Raw genomic sequence first — 20402 nt, 5'->3', positions numbered from 1 at the left:
ATAAAACAATTATTACCTTCTTTTCTTACAACATTGAAGGAATGAAGAACTGTGCCTGTCTTCCCTGACATGCCATACAACCATGCAAAGGAAACATTCTTTACTGTGAAGAATGTTCTTTACAGGAAACCTAAGGACAAGGCAGCGTGCCTACCCCTCCCCTGGAGGAGGCCCTCATCTAATTATGTATTCCCTCTGCCTGTGGTGTCCATAATGTGGCAGGGGTGATGCCGGAGACACAAAACATTCCTCAGCCATTAGAACACAGATTAGCGGTTCACTGAGAAGGCCTTGCAGACCGCAGACACTTAATACAATCCCCACACCCAGCTCCGCCCCAGTACACAGATTCTAAAACTAAGTGTTATTTTCATGTGAGAGCACAGTAGCCATTGTAATAATTCACTTGTTAATCATTTAATTGCAGAAATCTTTACATAGAAATAAATTCACATCTGGTAGCAAAATCTAGCCCAATAAATAAAACTAGTCTTAAAAAAGAAAACTTCAGGGCGCTAGGGTGGCTCAGTCCATTAAGTGTCCAACTCTTGATCTCAGTTCAGGTCTTGATCTCAAGGTCATGAGTTTAGGCCCCACACTGGGCTCCATGCTGGGCATGGAGCCTACTTAAAAAATAGTAATAATTTAAAAAAAGAAATTTCAAAGTCAAATATTAAAAGTTAATAAGGTCTACTTATTTGTAAACCGTAAGTTAGTTCTTAGATTTAGCTCCTGTGCTGTCCCATTTCTCTAGATAAATATGTGGAATTTGAGAACCTTTCTCTAGATAAACTCCCTCTTCTAATGGGAGTCATTCTGGTAGAACAATTTGAGAGTATCTATTACAATATCCCCTGGCCCGACAACCGCAGAGAGAAACCTATGCCCACATGCACACAGCCAAGGACAAGGCTATTTTCTGCAGTCTGATTTGTAACCAGGAATACTGAAAACTACCTAGGAATTCAGCATCAGGAGAATGGCAGAAAAACCATGCTATATTCCCCTGATGAGTCTACAGAATAGGCAGCTATTGAAAAAGATGAACTAGGTTTATATGAAGAGAGATCTCCAAAGCATGTAACTGAATGACAAGAAGTTACTGATATTCAATACAATACCAATTATATGAAGTTTTGAAACAAAAAAATACCAAATCTTCACATTAGAAATGAAAATATAAACCCCACATCAACAAAGTACTTAGCTCTGGAGAGCTATACGGAAACGGGAAGGGGGTGGTACAGAGAAAACCTTATAAGCAGACTCATTTATTACTCTTAGTAAAATTAACTTAAAAACATCTGACAAGGACTTTACAGGGTTATTAGGTGACTTTGGATTAAAGAATAAGATGAAAAAGGGGTGCCTGGGTGGCTCAGTTAGTTAAGTGTCTGACTCTTGATTTCAGCTCAGGTCACGATCTCAGGGTCCTGAGATCAAGCTCTGCACCAGGCTAAGCAGAGAGTCTGCTTGAGATTCTCTCCCTTCTCTTCCTCCCTCTCTCTCTCTCTAAAATAAATAAATAAATGTTTTAAAATAAAAACATTACATTAACATCTCAACTAAAACAGGCATGGTCCCTTTTAACTACTTAGGAATGATTTCCCACTAGTGGCCTACACTTTGTAAGAATGCAAACTTAACTTTTTTCATAAAGGTCATCTTACAATAACAATAATGAGGGTCCCCTTCTTTTCATGGACTCTCCAGAAAATCTGGGCTGGATGGACACCCTCAAACTCCTCTATTTTCAACACTGTCAGCATACCATAAGCCTGGGTTTTACACAACCCTTTATTCACATGGCTCATGGAACATAAAACGCACTCTGGATTCCGGGAACTCATCACCAATGTTATAGCTAACTATAACTATATAGCTATAGTTATACCATAACAGGTAGCTGCTGGGTGGGGAAGAAAACCTGCATGGCTCAGTAGTTGAGCATCTGCCTTTGGCTCAGGTCATGATCCCAGGGCCCCGGGATCAAGTACCACATCAGGCTCCCTGCAGGGAGCCTGCTTCACCCTCTGCCTATGTCTCTGCCTCTGTGTATCTCTCATGAATAAATAAAATCTTTTAAATAGGGGTGGGGGAGGAAAAGGAGGAAGGGAAGGAAGAACTAGAAAAGGGAGGGAGGAAGGGAAGGAATGAGCAATTTGATGTTATAATACCGATCACTAACGTAAGTAAGATATACTTTAAATATAACCAAATGCATCTTTCTCATTTTTAGTTACTGTAATGCCATGACTTAACAGAAAATAAATTGTAAAGGCACCTGAATGACTCTCGTCATCAGAGTTGGTTAAGCATCAGCCTTTGGCTCAAGTTATGATCTCAGGGTTCTGGGATGGAGTCCCGCATCAGGCTCCATGCTCAGCAGGGAGTCTACTTCTCCCTCTCCCTCCCTCCTGTTCAAGCTAAGTAAATAAAATCTTAAAAAAAAGAAAATTGTGGAAGGGTAAATAACAGGAAAATGTCCTCCTTATATCACTAAGTATAAAAACAGCTTCTAAAACAGCATGCACAGGATTTCAATTTTGCTTTTAAAATCTACACAAGGTGTGATCCCTGGGTGGCTCAGCAGTTTGGCGCCTGCCTTTGGCCCAGGGCACCATCCTGGAGTCCCAGGATTGAGTCCCACATCAGGCTCCTGGCATGGAGCCTGCTTTTCCTTCCTCCTGTGTCACTGCCTCTCTCTCTCTCTATCATAAATAAATAAATAAATAAATAAATAAATAAATAAATAAATAAATAAATAAATAAATCTATCTTTGGAAAAATTAAAAAATAAAATAAAATATACACATGGTGGGCAGCCCCGGTGGCTTACGGGTTTAGCACCGCCTTCAGCCCAGGGTGTGATCCTGGAGACCCAGGATCGAGTCCCACGTCAGGCTTCCTGAATGGAGCCTGCTTCTCCCTCTGCTCCTACCCGTCTCTCTGTCTCTCTCTCTGTCTCTGATAAATAAATTTTTAAAAATCTTTAAAAAAATAAATAAATAAAATATACACTTTTAGGTAGAACAAACCTAAAAGAACACTATTAAAATATTAGCAGTCCTAAACAACAAATGACCTGGTTTCTTCTACAATAAATTACATGAGAAAGGGAAAGGAAATGTTAGATCAAGAAAGACTTAAAAGAGACGAATGCCAGGATTTAACCTGCTTGGATCCTGGGTCTAACAAACTAACTGTGAAATCAAATTTTTGAGAGAATGGAAGACACTGAACATGAACTGGGGATTACAGGACTGGCTAGTAAGTAATATTAAAGAATAATTGTTAATTTTGTTAAGAGTAAAGATATTGTGACTTTTTTAAAGTCACTATCTGTTAAAAAATATTCACTGAAATATTTACAGGTAAAATGATATAATATCTAAGTAGTGCTTTGAAATTAAAAAAAAAAAACAAAAAAGAAGATGAATGAACAAGCATGACATAATGTCTATAATTAAAACTAGATGTGGAGGATGTGGGGCCTCACTGTGCGCTTCTTTCTACTTCAGTGTATGTCTAAAATTTTTCACAAATAAAAAGCAAAAATGTTAACAGGGATAATTACCTCTGAGTGATGGGGACTGAGTGACCTGGTATGAACTGGGTGATATTTATTTTTATCTGTGCACCTTTTAGGAACATCCAGATTCTATACAATAAGTAAGAATTACTTCGGTTACCTAAAGAAACAAATGTTATCCTTTTAGAGAATGGATGGATGGATCTTTAAATGCTCAGTTCCAATGACACCATCTCCATAGATTTACTTCTCCCTCTATAGACACTTCAATGCATTGTACTTGTATTTCCACAAAAGGCCGTATTACATTTGGTCATTTGTAATGGCAAATTTTATTTTATTTTATTTTTTTATTTTTTTTTTTTTTTTGCAAATTTTAATTATGTCTTATCTTCTCCTCTAGAAAAACAACTTGATTACAAGAAGCATTTGGTTTTTTAGTACTTCTAGCCTGGTCAACATCAACCAAAAAAAAAAACTCTCTATATACATTAAGTTGTTTACTTAATTGAATTAACTTCTCCACTAATAAATCCAGAGGGGAGACAAATGGCTACTGAAGTAGAATATCTTACTTCTTGTAACTACAAAAGCTTTAAGGCTAAGACATACCCAGAGGTCCCTATATATAGAACAATACCCAGCAAATGTTACCTTATCAATTTCTCAAGCCATTTGTATTCCAACTCACTGGGGGGAAAAACAGTCAGTGGCAGAAAAAGGCCAGTTACTGAATTAAGTTATAGACTTAAAAAAAAATTTTACTCTCTGAGGAGGGAAAAAAAAAATCAAAGTCCATTAGTTCTTCAGCAACCATTTCATTACTTAACCTACTGAAGACTCACCTAGAATAGCAGTGCATGAGTGCATTTTTATTAAGGACACCATCATGGCAAGAACACAGAGCCAACCATAAGCTGAGACAAACAATGGTTCAGGGAACATCCTTACCTCTGAAGAGGCTGGTGCCATGTGGAAAGGGAACATGTCCACACCTTTCCCATGTCTTTTTTTATCATCTACTCATTAGGGGCCTTGGCATGTTTTGTGCAGATAGGAGCAATAGCTTTCCTCAAGCCTAGGGCATTCACCTCTATATTCTCTTGATTAAAAATCATTTCCAAAAAGGCACAATAAAGGCATCTCCTGGGTGCAGCAAAACCCCCAAAACATGGCATACTGCACTTCCCTAAATGGAAGACTTCACCTACCATGGCCTTAATTTTGAACACATGGTTTTGATGAAAGCCATTCAAATGCTCGTGAAGATATTTACAACTTTTTATATGAAATACGCTCAAGTATTGACAAACATGAAAATAAAGCCTAGGTTGTAAAATAAAACTCCTACCACAAACAGTCTCCTAAACCCTTGGAGAAAAGGTATATTGTGAAGAACTAGCAGAGGCGAGCTCCCCACAAGTTTCATGTCTAGATCCACTCTGGGATCTGTTCCCAGAAGCCAAGTCTTCAAAATTCCTTCACCGACCCAACTTTTTAAGGCAAGCAGTGGCAGATCTGCACCATTCCTACCCGGATGTCCATTCACATCCATTCAATGTTCATGTCCTTGCTTCTCTTTCTTTCTTCTTTAGACATTTGCTCAAATCCACTCCTATTAGCACATTTTACATTTATTAGACAGTCAACTAGAAAACAAATAGTTTGAGGAACTGACTAGGTAACATGGTATTAGTATACAAGATCATAGCCATACAAACCCAGGACCAAAATAAGAACCAGGTACTAAGAAATAAAGCACTCTTCCAAAGACAACCTAAATCAATTCCTATTAGCATTTGTTCTGTTTGTCATAAGAATGAGTTTAAAAGAGGCAACTCTTTATTTGATGTGGGCCAGTTGTGTTTTGAAGAACATAAGGGGTAAAACTTCAGTGAGAGTAAGTTGTCCCTACTCCAGAGAAAAGGAGCATGATATTATCAGTCAATGTGAAGGAGTGATGCCACAGTTCTATAGGCTGGTAAAAATGTCTGCTAGGCCAAAGGATTTCACAGAATCTTCTTTTTTAAGAACAAAAAAGAAGGCTCTGAATAATAAATAAGAAGAGTGAAATAATTCTGTAGTGACCACAAGGCATGCCGAGCCCCATTCCCATTACTCGTGGCCAAAGATGAAAGGAAAAACTCTGCAAGCATCCCTTCGCTACTATAAAATTTTAGTATTTTCATATTATATTATAGTTAGCATTTAGTTAATAAAATTCCATCCACTATTTATATCCTAAAAAGCTGTCTTCCTTTTGTACTCTCAGTGCCACTGGGAAACTTCAAGGTAGGCTGACCCAAAGAACCTCACAAGTGTGCTCGAGGGAAGCATCTGACTTCATCCCTTCTAAAAGTTACTATATTCAAAGTCCTTTATTAATTAACCTGTTGTCTGTCACTGGACTACCTTTAAGGAGGAATCCGTTCCCTTCAGTTTTAAGGAAGACATGATTTGTTAGGGTTATAGGCAGAAGAAAGAGATGAGGTACATCACTGGACATGAGGCTGGACAGCCAGGGAGGAGGTTCCATTTTTCAGCTGACCTCTGAATCTGCTATGGTCATTCTACTGTGTGGATGGCTGATGTAAGGCACTATGATTATTGGATTTCTTGCTACTACCTGATACAATACCAAGAAAAGTCTAGGAGAATGCACGAACATGTGTTCTTTTTCTTTTCCTTTTATATTTACTAAATGACCGGGACTTCCCGTGAAAACAGTAAGAAGTATGTCTTTACTTTGCATATCATGTATTTACATGCATTTACATATAAATGTGACGAGTTATTCTTTTTAAATTTTATTTTCAGGAAAAGAAATAAGTGCACAGCTTTTTAAAATTTCTTCAACTACTCTCCCATTAAAAGCAGAAGAATGGGATGCAATAATCAGACTGAAGTAAGAGAAAAATTTAAACAACATCTCACCTACCAGCACATAACTATCTATACAAGGGAAAATCCAAAGCAAAAATACAATACTTGGGAAAAATTATTCAAATGTTTCAATGTGTGAAAGCAAATAATTTAGTGAGAGATTATTATCAATTAACAGCACTCTGTTTTTCGCTGAGGATTTAGAAAGAAAATAGCAATACAATTCTTTTTAAGGGAAGGAAAAGTATGCTTTCTGTATTCTTGAATAATGTTACTCAAAAAATAAATAAAAATGTTTAAGAATGATGGATTTAATAAAATCCACATATGACTGCCTAGAAAATACAAGGTTTGGTTCATTTGGGTGGGTGCATTTGGTTTGGTTCATTTTGGTGGGTGCATTTGGTTTGGTTTGGTTTTTTGGATTTTTGTTTCCTTCTGAAGAAGGGAATTGATTCAGATATCTCTAAAGTGGAGATAGAGTCTTTAGAAAGGAAGTGCACATTTAGAAGGCCAAGAAAGAGTTATGCCACCAAGAGGTCTGGAAAATGGCCCAATTGAAGCCTCCCTTGTCTGTTTGAGCAGACCTGAGCTAGTAAGAATGCTTACGAGAAGAATCTCCCACCTGACCGGACAGATAGACCTACCTAGCACCGTCAGATATTACCGCTATTAAACAGTGTTTTAATCGCTTAAACAGAATGCTTTAAGTGCCCCAGGTTCAGGTTATAAGGCTGAACAAAATTCAAAAGACACGGTGTAGCTGCTACAATACCAAAGCTAAGCAAGCTTAGCCTCACAGTAATCCCAGAACTTACAGCTTCTGCTAACAACGGCCATACTAGGAGCCTGATCCTTACCTAAGAGTGTTTAAAATACCGTAAGGCACACAGGGACTGCATAGAAGGTACATGTTTCCATTGTATACAGGCACTCTGGAGGGGAAAAAGTCTATCTTGAAAAACAACTTCCAAGACTAAAGTGAAGACCAGAGGGCACTGAATGCCAGCCACTGATTTCTCTTCCTCCACAAAACACCCGAGCTACAGTCATGGGGCATGTCTATAGGCTGCTTGCTGCACCACTAAGCAATTCTTGATGGTTCCACAGATGCTACATTCTCAAAGACAGGTTTTTAATTTGTTGCTAATAAAGACTTGGGCTTTTCAAATGGCTACAGATTACGGAGACTTAAAAATCCTTCCTAGATTTCACTTTATTAAAGAACAATGCTGAGTTTGATCAAATAAATGTTACCAGTAAAGTGTCCTAATGCACTTTAAAAACATCATCAGAGATCATCATTCTTCAGTTCCTCTTACTGAAATGCAAGGAAGGTTGGAGACAGCCAGCCACTTTGAAAGCACTGCTCCAATTACTCAGCAGGCTTTGGAAAAGAAGCCTTAGGCTCTGCACAAAGGTTTACTACAGGAGATGCTCAGATAACCTTGACCATCCTTTGTAGGCTGTAGTGCTCCAGAAGAGCCAACTCCTTAGGCAATTTGCTTCTGCTTCCAAAGAAGTAACAAGTAAGAAAAATCCCCAAGTCTTTGCTTCAGCAAAACCAAAGAAACCTACACATCCCCAAGTCACTTATTTTATCTGAATTTAAGAGTTTAACTTATTACACCATTTGTAGCTTGTGGAAATGTCTCTCTCAATCTGAATGACACTGTTGTTTTTCTCAGTAAGAGTACATACCCTTTTACAACTGATGAAAATGTGCATTGAAACATTACAACAGGCCTAAAGTGGGCCTGGGTTCGTACCTGGGAGTAATAACCAAGGGGAACCACTCTGAGACCAGGGGTGACACCCACATGATAAATGTCAGGCAAATCATCCAACCATCTCTCACTTTTTCAGGATAAGCCTGACATTCGAAATCACACCCTAATGCAACACGGTTAGCATGGGCTAAGGCGTCAACATCCATCAAATTTTAAGAAACACATAGAAGACTTTTTGGAACGGATTTACTGTGCAACAGGAACATAAGTAGGTAATAAAAACCTTCTTATTGTTAATTTAAGTAGCCAGAAAAAAAAAAAAACCTGAACTATTTTATCTGTAAAGATGACAATGCTGAATTCAGAAATCAACGAGTACAAACTGCACAGGAGTTTCCTTTCCTCCCCAATTCCATTTCTGCCTTTCAGCAGCAAAAACAATGAAGGAGGAAAAACCAGTGAGGAACAAACACAGGGTCCACGTGTGACAAATCTGCATATCCCTACAAGGAGCAGGCCTCCTAAGCATCAGCAGCCAAGTGGCACTCCCTTCCCCCACAGGACTTTGTGACTACTTCACCAACTCACCTTCTTCCACGTCAGAGTTAGTAATGAATCCTGCTTTTGAGTCCAACTTGAGGTATTCTCTCAACACCTGGATTAAAATAATTATCAACTTTAGCATAATAAGGTTATTTTCGAATTCTGAAAAACATACAATTGTCCCTCACAATATTAAGGGGGGAAAGATCACTGCTACAAACCAAATCATAACTGTGAGAGGATATACTTACTCTACCTCTAAAACTCTCCTTCACTGGTCATCTCTTTATGTGTAGTTCAACACATATTTAAACGTAAGCCAACCAACAGCCACTCCTACTTAAACAACAAATTCCTAAACCCAGTTATTCAGTCTCTAGGCAGGTTGCTGATCCAGGGCTGCAGCCCGTATCATCCATTCAGGAAGTCTGGAGAAACTCAGGAACTCGAATGTGTACGAAGTGCACCAACAAGGTGATGCTGATGTAGTCAGCCTGTCCGTGCCCAGGGGAACCACTGTTCCGAACCAGTGGTTCTCAACAGGGGGTGAGAACACCAGGAGATATCTTGCAATGTCTGGAAATATTTTTGGTTGTCTCAACATGGGGAAGAGGTATGCTGCCAGCATTTAATGGGTAGAAGCCAGGGATGCTGCTAACCCCATCCTACTGCACGGGACAGCCCCTCACTACAAAGAATAATCCAGCCCCAAAGGTCACAGCAGTAAGGTTGAGAAACCCTGTTCCAAAGCAAACAGCTATTCTGATCACTTAGAAATTTTACAATTCTCAACTGGTCCTTTCAGATAGGCTATAAGCTCCCACTAGAGACAGTAACATTTCCTGTGACTGGTAAGCTTATCATTACTTAAAGGAATATGACCATGCTCCATATTAATAATATACAGTACATGTATCCATTCTAAAAATATTAAAATAATCAAAGTACACATGCCCTTAAGAGCCTTCCAAGAAACTAATTTTTTAACGTTCACTGAGGTGAAATGCTGTGTCAGACTACAACTATGTTAACTTAGCCCCACAACTTTGTTCCCAGACATATAAAATGGAAACTAAGAAGAGTGAAAAGAACCAGGGCTTAGTTTCCCTCACAGATATTCCCCATTCCTGGGAAGGCCAAGAGGGGTGAAGTTCCTCTTCCCGGCTTCTCACCCTAGATAGTAGGACTCCCATCACTGATTAAGCCAAATATGCAGCTAGGTACTTCAAAATCCACTTTCAATGTTCAAACGGAGCCTACCATGACTTTATGCAGACAGCAAAACAGACCCTGGCAAAACCTTGTAGCAGGACTTTCCTCCCCTACTGCAATCACATGGTGCAAAGAGCAGTGGGGCACTATGGGGAAAAGAAACCTATAAAGTCAAGTTTCCCACATACTAAACCCTGCAGTTTCTACATGATTGACCAATACACTTAGTCAACTTATTTCCTTAGGCTGCATCCACAGCCTAAGAAAATAAGTAAGGACACCTGTAACACTCAAAACACATGCTTTGTTTTGTCGAGCTTAATTAATGAGCTGTAACTAACTAATTACATAACGAAGACATATCTGACAGCTGACATGCACCAGTAATCTGGCTAGATTCATGAACAAACATGCAAAGTTTAAACCAAATGAAAGGATATGCTACATGAACACACTTAGGAAGATTCCATCAGAATTAGTCCATTCTGACTGGACATTTCCTCGATGTAGCATGTGAGTTTATATTTTAATTATAGACTGATTTCTTTCTCTGAGTCCCCAGTGTAGAAAGGAACTATGTAAATCGTACTCAACCACAATCACCCAGGCAGTGAGCACCTGGGTGTGCGGCGGGCAGACTGGCATTCGCATCCCCAAGGATCAGTGGGGGGGGCTGGCAGGGTAGGCTGGATCTGTGTCAGAGGCAGCCCTCCCATCTGGAGCCCCCTACCCGTGCTCCGGGAACCTCTACAAAAACCGAATCATTAGGAAGCTTTACTGAATAATGTTCTTGTCCAAAGGAAGGGCTAATACCCATTCTAGATTCAAGATGCCTGTGAAACCAGTGTAGAGCCCATCACTCCTCCACTATAGATAGAAGACCACTGGGGAAGGCAGCCTCAAACAAAAGCCAAAAAACTAATGAGCTGGTCAAAGATGACTTCTTAATACCCATCAGCGGCTAAGAGAACAAAGCAGAGTACTTTTTTTTTTATTAAGCAAAATAATTTCCAGGCCTTCCTTTTTTTCTATAAAAAAGGAAGAAAGAAGGGAAGGCCTAAAAATTACTAGGGAGGCTCAGAAATATTAACACACAATGTGAAATCTACTTAACCCAACCTCATTTTCCTAGACTTAAAATCAGTCTTCAAATAAAAATTCATAATCAAATTTCAAAACATAAACACTTTATTTTTTTTCCTCTCACCAGTAAAATATATTCTGTTCCAAAAAAGAAAGGTTGCTCAATTTCCTGTCAAAAGCAATCCAGAGAAGGCCACCTACACTGTAAAAGCAGCAAGAAAAAAAAATAACAAAATGCTGAAGAAAAGCCTGCATGTGTGGGTGTATACTAAGTGCAATGTAACTACCACTCTGGGTTTTTAAAAGCTTTTTTCCTTGATCATTCTGAAAAATATTAAAATTAGTGTAGCTGCTAAAGAGAAATTTGTCCTCCACCCTACCTAAGGAAAACAAGTCCGATGATGGATTTCAGTTCCACCACAGAAAAAAGTATGGGTGGACATTCAATGCCTTTAACCCACAATTCTTTGTTCTAACAAGAAAGGGCAGATTTCTACCAAACAGATAACTCGCACATCACGTTTTCAGAGAGGGAAGGCTGTTCTGACAATTAACCTTCTCCCTTAGTTCCCCTACCTTTCCCTGACCCTCCTCCCAAACCTTAGAACTTTTAAAGTATGACCAACTTGGTCCTGATATGCTTCATCCTAAACCTCTGGGGGCTAACCACTTAGGTAACTGCCCAGCTTATGATTTAGTATAACATCGAATTCACCACTCTGTCTATGCAATTCCCCTTACCCTGTTTATGCTTTCTGAAACTCTAAATTCTAAAACAGCAATCAACCAGCCCAATATCTTATACTAAAAGCCTAATGAAATATGTTCAATGCTAAGGTAGATACAGTGTGGTGAAAGAACAGGAGAGAGAGAGAGAAAAGGAAAGCTTGAATAGCTCCCCAGCAAATTGAGGATAAAAGAGTAAAACATACAAAGTCAAAATTAAATATAGTATTATCACTAAATTGTAACAATGAAAGGCCCTATTTCTATAAATCATGCTTTCCATGAAAAGGAGTTTGTCACAATAAATAATGAGCAGGGGAAAGAACATATTAATGAAATGATGGTAAATACTTTTTTATTTTTATTTTTGTTTTATTTTGTTTTGTATTGTTCTATTTTAGTTGGCTCTACATCCAATGTGGAGCCCAATATGGGGCTTGAACTAACAACTCTGATATCAAGATTTGAGCTTAGATCAAAAGTCAGATGCTTAATGGAGGGAGCCACCCAGGCACCCCATGAAATAATGGCAAATACTCTAAAACCAATACACCAAAAGACAAATCAAGATGTGGCATAAAGCCTACACTATGGGGCAGCTGCAAGACAAGACAACATGAAAAAGCAAACCTCTTAAACCTTACAAATGATTTGTCCGATAAGCCAACAATTAACTACTAAGTCAACTAATACGAGGGGCTTTTTGTTGTTTTGCTTAATAATCTCAGATCAACCAAAAAAAAAAAAAACAACCCAAGACTAGTTCGTACAAATAACTTTATTTCTCAGAGTCACTTAAGAGTAAGTAGCCAACATGATAGCCTATCACCCCTACAGAGTTTAGACAGTAATTTCTATAAATGAGGGCATTCTACAAAACTGCAATTATGGCCAGGAAAATCATCAAAATTACATAGTACCATCATCTAATCTGCAGACCAGATCTTACACCCTCCAATTATCCCAATAATGTCCATTTTAGTAAAAGGATCCAATCCATTCAGGATCTCATACTGTACTTAGTTTTCACATCTCATTAGTGTATTTCAATCTAGAATTCCTGACTGACATTCGTGACCTTGACAACTGTGAAGACCAGGCCAATTTTGTAGCATGTTCCTTAATTTGGGTTTGTCTAATACTCTCTTATGATTAGTTTCTAGTTACGAATTTTCAGCAGGAATGCCAAGGAAGATAGTTCCCCTTGTTGTATCCTACCAGGTGATACACTATGTTAATCTTTTTTCCATACTGGTAACATGAACTTCTATCACCTGATTTTAGGGAGGACTCTGTCAGATTTCCACTGCAAAGTTACTCTTTCTACTTTGTAATTTTTAAGTACTTTGTGGTAGGATACTTTCAGACTATATAAATATCCTACCAACGAACTTTGACCCAGTATTTGTGTCCAGGGATAATTCTTGGCCAAATTAATTATTTTATGATGGCTGCCAAAAAGTGATTTCTAGTCTAGTAACTCCTACTATTCTAGAAGGGGGAAAAGTGGTATTTAGAAACCAAGATCAGGGTGTGCTTATTGCAAATGGGTTATAGCTGCTCCTAGCCAGGAGAACAGAAGTACATGCATACATATACACACACCTCCTTCTTTCTTTCTATATCTATGTCTATTCCAGATCAGGAGTTCATGCAGATGGCCTGAATTCCTGCCCAACCATGGGGTCTTTCTAGCTTTCCCCTCTCCCTTCCCTATAATAGTAGTAAACCCAGCTCCCAATAATCCCTTTTCCTACTTGGACTCAGTGCCCCGTGTCACCTAATGCTACCCCAACCTCTGATCTAGTATCAGAAAAAGCCTACTCTCTTTAAGGGACCAGTAAGGGAGAAGCCCACAGAGACAAAAACATTATTAGAGACTATATATGATACCATTTTTTGCAGAACCCAAACAGGCAAGGCTAAAATATAGTTTACAAATATATTCTTTTTTAAAGCAAGGGAATGCTTAAAATTCAGGATAGTAGTCACATCCAGACAGAGGCAGAAGGATGAGATCATAGGGGAACACACAACTTCAAAATACTGATTGTGTTCTAGTTCTTGGTGAGAACCTACCAGCCCTAAACACAAGTTCTTTGACATATACAACTATGTCTCACTAAACCGTGAGGAGGTCATCAGCAGAGTCTGAATTTTACAGTGAAGCTCTGAAGCCAAGAAAGGTTAAGTGTGTTGCCTGGGGTCACAGATCAACAAGCAGGAGCTCAGGCACAAACCAGGTCTGACTCAAATCCTCTAATTACTGTGCCCTCAGCTATACCTCAAATGGAAGAAGATGGGCAGGAGAGATGGAACTATGGATCAAGGGCTACTGAGACTGCAAGAACAATATAAAGAATCCTTTAGGATATAGGAATATATTCTATATTATATATAGAATATAGAATATATTCTATATTATTCTTTAGGATTCCAGCACATTCCATAGGCTACACATTCGGGCTCAAGTAAGTCAATACATAAAATCCCTCAGAAGGCCCTGGTAAAATCTTATTACTAATAGTTCTGCTTTGTTTTGAAATCAGGAAACGAGAGAGAAGACTAGCAACTCATTCATGAAGTTCCAAACAGCTTAAATAGGGCGAAACTATACATCACTTATGCACAGTGTGTGAAATTTGAAATTAGTGACAAATGTTGAGCCCTTTTAACAAATTTGTTTTTTTTTTTTTTGTTTTGTTTTGTTTTTTTGGTTTTTTTTTTTTTTTTGAAGAATTTGTTTAATGGAATACTGAGGCACAGCAACAATAGTTCTCTGAAGGAAAGACCACACATCCCAGAAAGTTCAAATCCCACTCTGCTACCTAGGCATGGCTTAAAATTGTTAAAAGTCAAAAAGATGGATCTCCATGGGAAGAAAAGAAAAAAGCATATTTATCTTCTCAGAAAGTCAGAAATAACCGCATTCTAACTGCATTTCTGGTAGAAGTATCTCCAGAGTCTATTAGTGATTAATAACAACTCATACCACCTAGAAAAGTCTCATGATCAGCACTAATGATTTTGTGCTCTTGATTTTGGCGGGGGGGGGGGACTGTCTTTACAGTGGAATATGTTTTCCCACTGCTGATTTCCAAGGGGTGGAATATAAATTAAAGCAGAAATAATTTTTGGCTTAGCCTCCTCCCCAACTCCCCCAAAAGCCTGTTAATAAGTTCTATCTTCCCTTTCCTTTTCTTTCCAAAGAGGAAACATCTAGACCTAGGCCACAGACTAAAGAAAATACCATAGAACGAAAGAAAACAAAGAATACGTGCAAGATGGTGCAAAACTAATTCAAAACTCATTGCAGACTTCATGCTGTAACCTAAAACAGTCTACAATACATAAAGGTTAAGAAATGCAAAATGATCCTGTAAAGACAGTAAGCGCATGAGAAGCACACAAAAGAATAAATCTCTTTAGATAAAAAAGAAAGCAGGGCCAGGGCCACCCCCTCTGCAAGCTTTTTAGTTACTTTCTTTATGAAAAGCAATCAGATGCTGCTGAAATCAGTAACCGGTATTAGAAAGACAAGAAGTTATCCTGAGGTATTTCCAAATGAAAATGACAAAGAATAAATTAATTCATAGGCACTTGTTTCTTACATCCTACTATATTAAGCTTACATGATCACAGGACAAGCAATAATTATCCTTGAGAATTTAGGGACAACAGCCCAGCTTTAAAAGAAATTCACAATCTCAGGGCACCCGGGAGGCTCAGTCAGTTAATCCTCTGACTCTTGATTTCAGCTCAGGTCATGATCTCAGTATTAAGAAATCAAGCCCCAAATCAGGCTCCGTGCTCAGTGGAGAGTCTGCTTCTCTCCCTCTCCATCTGCCCCTCCCCCTGCTTTCTCTCTCTCTAAGATAAATAATTCTTTTTTAAAAAATTAAAGAAATTTAGAATCTAAAAAATAAACATGAAAAATGCATTCTTATTTTAATGTTGGAAAGGGGAAAACCTTGAAACATATTAAAGAGTTTCCTTGTAAACTCCCAGATAATGAATTTGGGGTAAAAATCAATACAGCTATTTAAGAAATAAATCCTCGCAAGCTAATCTAATTTAGTGTAAATGTGACAATTCACTTAATAAGGGACTGCAAGACTTGAATTTCTAAACATTAAACATTAATGGATTTTACAACTCATGAAGACACAAGAAAAATGTTCTTTGGGACACCTGGGTAGCTCAGCAATTGAGCACCTGCCTTCAGCTCAGGGCGTGATACTGGGGTTCCAGGATCAAGTCCCGCATCGGGCTCCCTGCATGGAGCCTGCTTCTCCCTCTGCCTGTCTCTGCCTCTCTCTGTGTGTGTGCGTCTCTCATGAATAAATAAAATCTTAAAAAAAAAAAAAAGAAAAGAAAAGAAAAGAAAAGAAAAATATTCTTCCCCTGGAAAGTACACATAACGGCCCTTTGATCCCAGGTTGTACAAACCTACTACTTATTCTTCCTTTCCCTGCACTTCTAAACACAAAAGCAGTTTAGTGCCGCCTTCAGCCCAGGGCCTGATCTGGAGACCCAGGATAGATGGAGCCTACTTCTCTCTCTGCCTGTGTCTCTGCCTCTCTCTGCCTCTCTCTCTTGAATAAATAAATAAAATCTTTTAAATAAATAAAAATAAACACAAAAGTTAGAAATAAGTTCTTTTGCAAGCTAATTATCTTAATCTTGATGCTTCTCCAACTGAAAGTCACTTCTATCTACCCATTTGTTGTAGCAAAAACCTAAGATTCACGGTCTATTCCTTTTTTTGACTGTCTATTACTTTCTTCCACAGCCCATATGCATTCTATAAGACCTCTAAATTCTACCTCCTGAAGACCATCCTGAATAATTCCCTCCTCCCCATATCCACTGGCAACACACCAGTCTAAGCCACTATTATCTCTCAACTAGACAACTGGCCCAGATTCCTCGTTAACTTCTAGCCATGATCATTTTCCACAGGGTAGTTAGAACTGACTTCTTAAAAGGTTAAACTGCGTATTATTATTCCCCTGCTGAAAACCTACCACTGGCTTTACATATCCTGAGACATCAAGAAGTATGCAAGATGTACGATTTTACCCTAACTTCCAACCTAGTACGTTAGACTGTCCCAGGTGTACGGATACCACTGAGGACATGAGACACTCGGGTCAGAGACAAAGGACTTCATTACTCACAGCAATAGCAGTAGTCAGAGTATCAGCATTTTTTGGTGCCAGTCCCTTAAGTCCCAATTCCCACCAGGTAATACCCACACAGCAGCGGGTTGTTACAGGAGAGTAACCCCAAGCTTAATGAACCCAAATCTTTTATAATGGGCAGTATGCCTGCCTGAACTTTACCCCAGAAGGAGACATTGTGTTTATTATATAGATAGTAAAATGTGACTGATCTTTGCTCTGGAGGGTAGCCTCCAAGGCTGATGACTATACAAATCACCCCTGAAACGACAGTCCAGAACAAAGGTAATCAATATGGAAACACAATACACATGGAAATTGTCTCCCAACATTGGAATAAAAGCCAAATTTCTTACCATGGTCTAAGAGCGGGCCTACATAATTGGTCTCTTTCTCTTCAATTTCATGTTGGACTCCTGTCTCTTTAGCCTTACTATGCTCTAGCTCCACTGCCATCTTCGGTATCCTCAACGAGGTCAAGTTCTTTCCCGCCCTAGATCTTTGTATATGCTGTCCTTTTGTCTGAAATGCTCTTCCTCTGGCTTAGACATCATTTCCTCAGAAGTACCTTCTGTTGTCCATCTATCTATATGAGACCCTACACTCACTGTTTATTCCCTTTTTATCACTTTGCTCACTTATTTATTTACTTAGTAAACATTTATTGGGCACCTACTATGTACCCATCATTATTACTGTAGGCACAGTAATTACCTCATCTACTTATTTATTTATGAACAGTCTTCCTTCACAGTGGAAAGCGTGTCTTTACATTCATCCACAAAGTCCTAGAACTTAAAATCGTACCCTCAACAAAACTTTGCTGAATGAGTGAACGACTTGTACAACACAAAGTATTGAAATATTTCCACATCTGTATGGGAAAACACCATAGCGCTGACCAAAAAGCATAGCATTAGAAGCTAGAAGTACTAAATTCAAACCCTGGAGTTATCATTTAGTGGCACCTGAGCAATTCCACTAAGTTCCCTGCAATATGGAGAAAATTCCTCCCCTATCTAACTTCTAAGATTATGAGGATCAAATGACAGTCTGTTAAGAAGCCCTTGCAAATGCTAAACATAACTTAAAAGCAGTAACAAATTAATAGTTAATAGTCATGAAATAGTCATTCATTAAGAATATACTAGATCCCTACTATGAGGGTAACTATTAATGAAAATTAAAATGTATATCAACATGTGAATTAAAAGTGTGTAACTTAAAATGAAATTAGAATATGGTTAGTCCTTTAATAAACTTGAAGGAGAACAGTTTTTCCCCTTTAAGTACCCTTTGGACATGCTTCAAAAACTTTCAGACAAAAGGTGAATCACTTTTACCAGCTCCTAATCCCAGAATATTAAAAGAATGTCTTCAAAAAAAAAAGAATGTCTTCTGGTTACTTATTTTTAAGCAAGCCTCTTAGAAAAATTTTAGACTATATATACACCCTTGAATGCCAATCTCCAAAACAGAAATTTTTTAGATTTCTGGCAAAACTTGTGCATTTATTAATTTTGTCTCCTTTTACTGACTTCATCTAAAACCAAATGCAGGAACGCCTGGGAGGCTCAGCGGTTTAGCACCACCTTCGGCCCAGGGCGTGATCCTGGAGTCCTGGGATCGAGTCTCCCGTCCGGCTCCCTGCATGAAACCTGCTTCTCCCTCTGCCTGTGTCTTTGCCTCTCTCTCTGTGTCTCTCATGAATAAATAAATAAAATTTTTTTAAAAATAAAAATAATAAGGGGATCCTGGGTGGCACAGCGGTTTGGCACCTGCCTTTGGCCCAGGGCGCAACCCTGGGGACCCGGGATCGAGTCCCACGTCGGGCTCCCGGTCCATGGAGCCTGCTTCTCCCTCTGCCTGTGTCTCTGCCTCTCTCTCTCTCTCTGTGTGTGACTATCATAAATAAATAAAATAATAATAATAATAATAATAATAATAATAATAATAATACCAAATGCAGTCTCTTTACTGCCAAGTGGGGTGGGTATGTGTATGTGTATTATGTGTATATGTGTATCTCTGCACTTACACATATGTGCACACATGTGTGTAGTGAAGACAAAGTAAGCTCTGGGCACCTGGGTGACTCAGTGGTTGAATGTCTGCCTTCCGCTCAGGGTATGATCCTGGAGTCCCAGGATCGAGTCCTGCATTGGGCTCCCCATGGGAATCCTGCTTTTCCCTCTGCCTAAGTCTCTGCCTCTCTCTATTTGTCTCTTATGAATAAATAAATAAAATCTTTAAAGAAAAAGAAGAAGTAAGCTCCACCTTACATTTTTTATAGAAAAAGTAGCTTCAGAGTCAGGGCACTGGGTGACCAACAGGAGGAAATAGAGTGATCACACTGAGGTATAAGCACGGTGTGTGTGTCGGGGCGGGGGGGGCGGTGCAGTAACTTGACCACAAACAAGGACCTTGATCAACTCCAACAAGTCACCCACCCGACATGAGTTCACCACCCAACTCACCTTCCATAACCTAACCATACAATTACAGAGAGATTAATTAAAAGGGGTATTGCTTCTATGATATAAAATGACATAAAAACTAATAAAAAAGGAGGGTCTGGGCAGCATTCATCACCAAAGCAACAGAGTAGAATGTGAGAATAACATGATCAAGATTCCTTTCCTACGACCTTTCTGAAATTTTATACACACACATATAAATAACTAAGAGGTACATCATGATACTAAAGGGGAGAAATAACAATATGAACTGGTGCTTCTAAATATTAAAATCAAGAAAATACAGAAATGAGGGAAAGAACATGGGAAGGCTCATGAGAGCTAAGAAAGATATGCAGCTTGAGAGGGATGGAGGCAATCTACAACCTACACATGAGAAACACAAACAGTTATATATTTCAGCATACATGTCCAATTATATTTGGTAGATTTTCATTACATGTTGAAGGTCTCTAAAAACTGCCTCCTAATATGCTATTTTAATGATGGCTACCTACTCCAAAATTGGGGCAGGTGGCAGCAGCAGTTCTATTCACACTATTCACAGAGCCCCCGATGTCTCAACCTTTCAATTAAGTAATCCTCCTTATTAATAACAATAATTACTCTTTGAGTGCCCACATTATGCCAGTCACATAATAGTCTCTATCTCATATAATCAATATAATAATCCTAGCAGATGGATATTATTATCCCTTTTTTTATTATCCCCCTTTTTTTTTACAAGGAATACAAGTAGGAATCAGTGAGGTCCTAAAGCTCAATTTGCCCAAAGCAAATTAAAAAGTGATGGCATTAGAATTTAAACCCAAGACAACCAATCCTTTTCTAATATTCTTGTTCTTGTCATGTAACCTCCAATAATAAGTTAATATGTACTGTGTGTTCCCAGCACAATATGAACGAGCTGTTCATTATTCCATCTAATCTTTAAATAACCCTGCAAGATGGTTATTATGAGCCACATTTTTTCACTTGAGGAAACAGAGTAGTTAAATAACTGCCGAGGTAACACAGTTAACTTAATAGTAGA

General features: G+C 38.7%; 1 protein-coding gene across 17 annotated transcripts in view; it reads right to left on the bottom strand.

Moving 5' to 3' along the window:
* The window catches only part of SIPA1L1 (signal induced proliferation associated 1 like 1), a 375082-nt gene that overhangs the window by 284707 nt on the left and 69973 nt on the right, over positions 1-20402 (bottom strand). For 10 of the 17 annotated variants that reach the window (XM_077909830.1, XM_077909838.1, XM_077909828.1 and 7 more), the window contains one exon: positions 8734-8800. The exons of 5 other annotated variants lie outside the window; for them this stretch is intronic. The gene's annotated coding sequence lies outside the window, so the exon portion shown is untranslated. Of the gene's footprint in view, positions 1-8733; positions 8801-8939; positions 8989-20402 lie in introns of those variants that run through there. 2 more of the 17 variants (XM_077909835.1, XM_077909836.1) reach the window with 2 other exon arrangements.

Source organism: Canis aureus, chromosome 9, assembly GCF_053574225.1.
Source record: "Canis aureus isolate CA01 chromosome 9, VMU_Caureus_v.1.0, whole genome shotgun sequence".
In the NCBI taxonomy this organism is placed as follows: Eukaryota; Metazoa; Chordata; class Mammalia; order Carnivora; family Canidae; genus Canis; species Canis aureus.
Note: the sequence above shows the minus strand (reverse complement) of the source record. Positions and strands in the feature narration are given on the sequence as shown.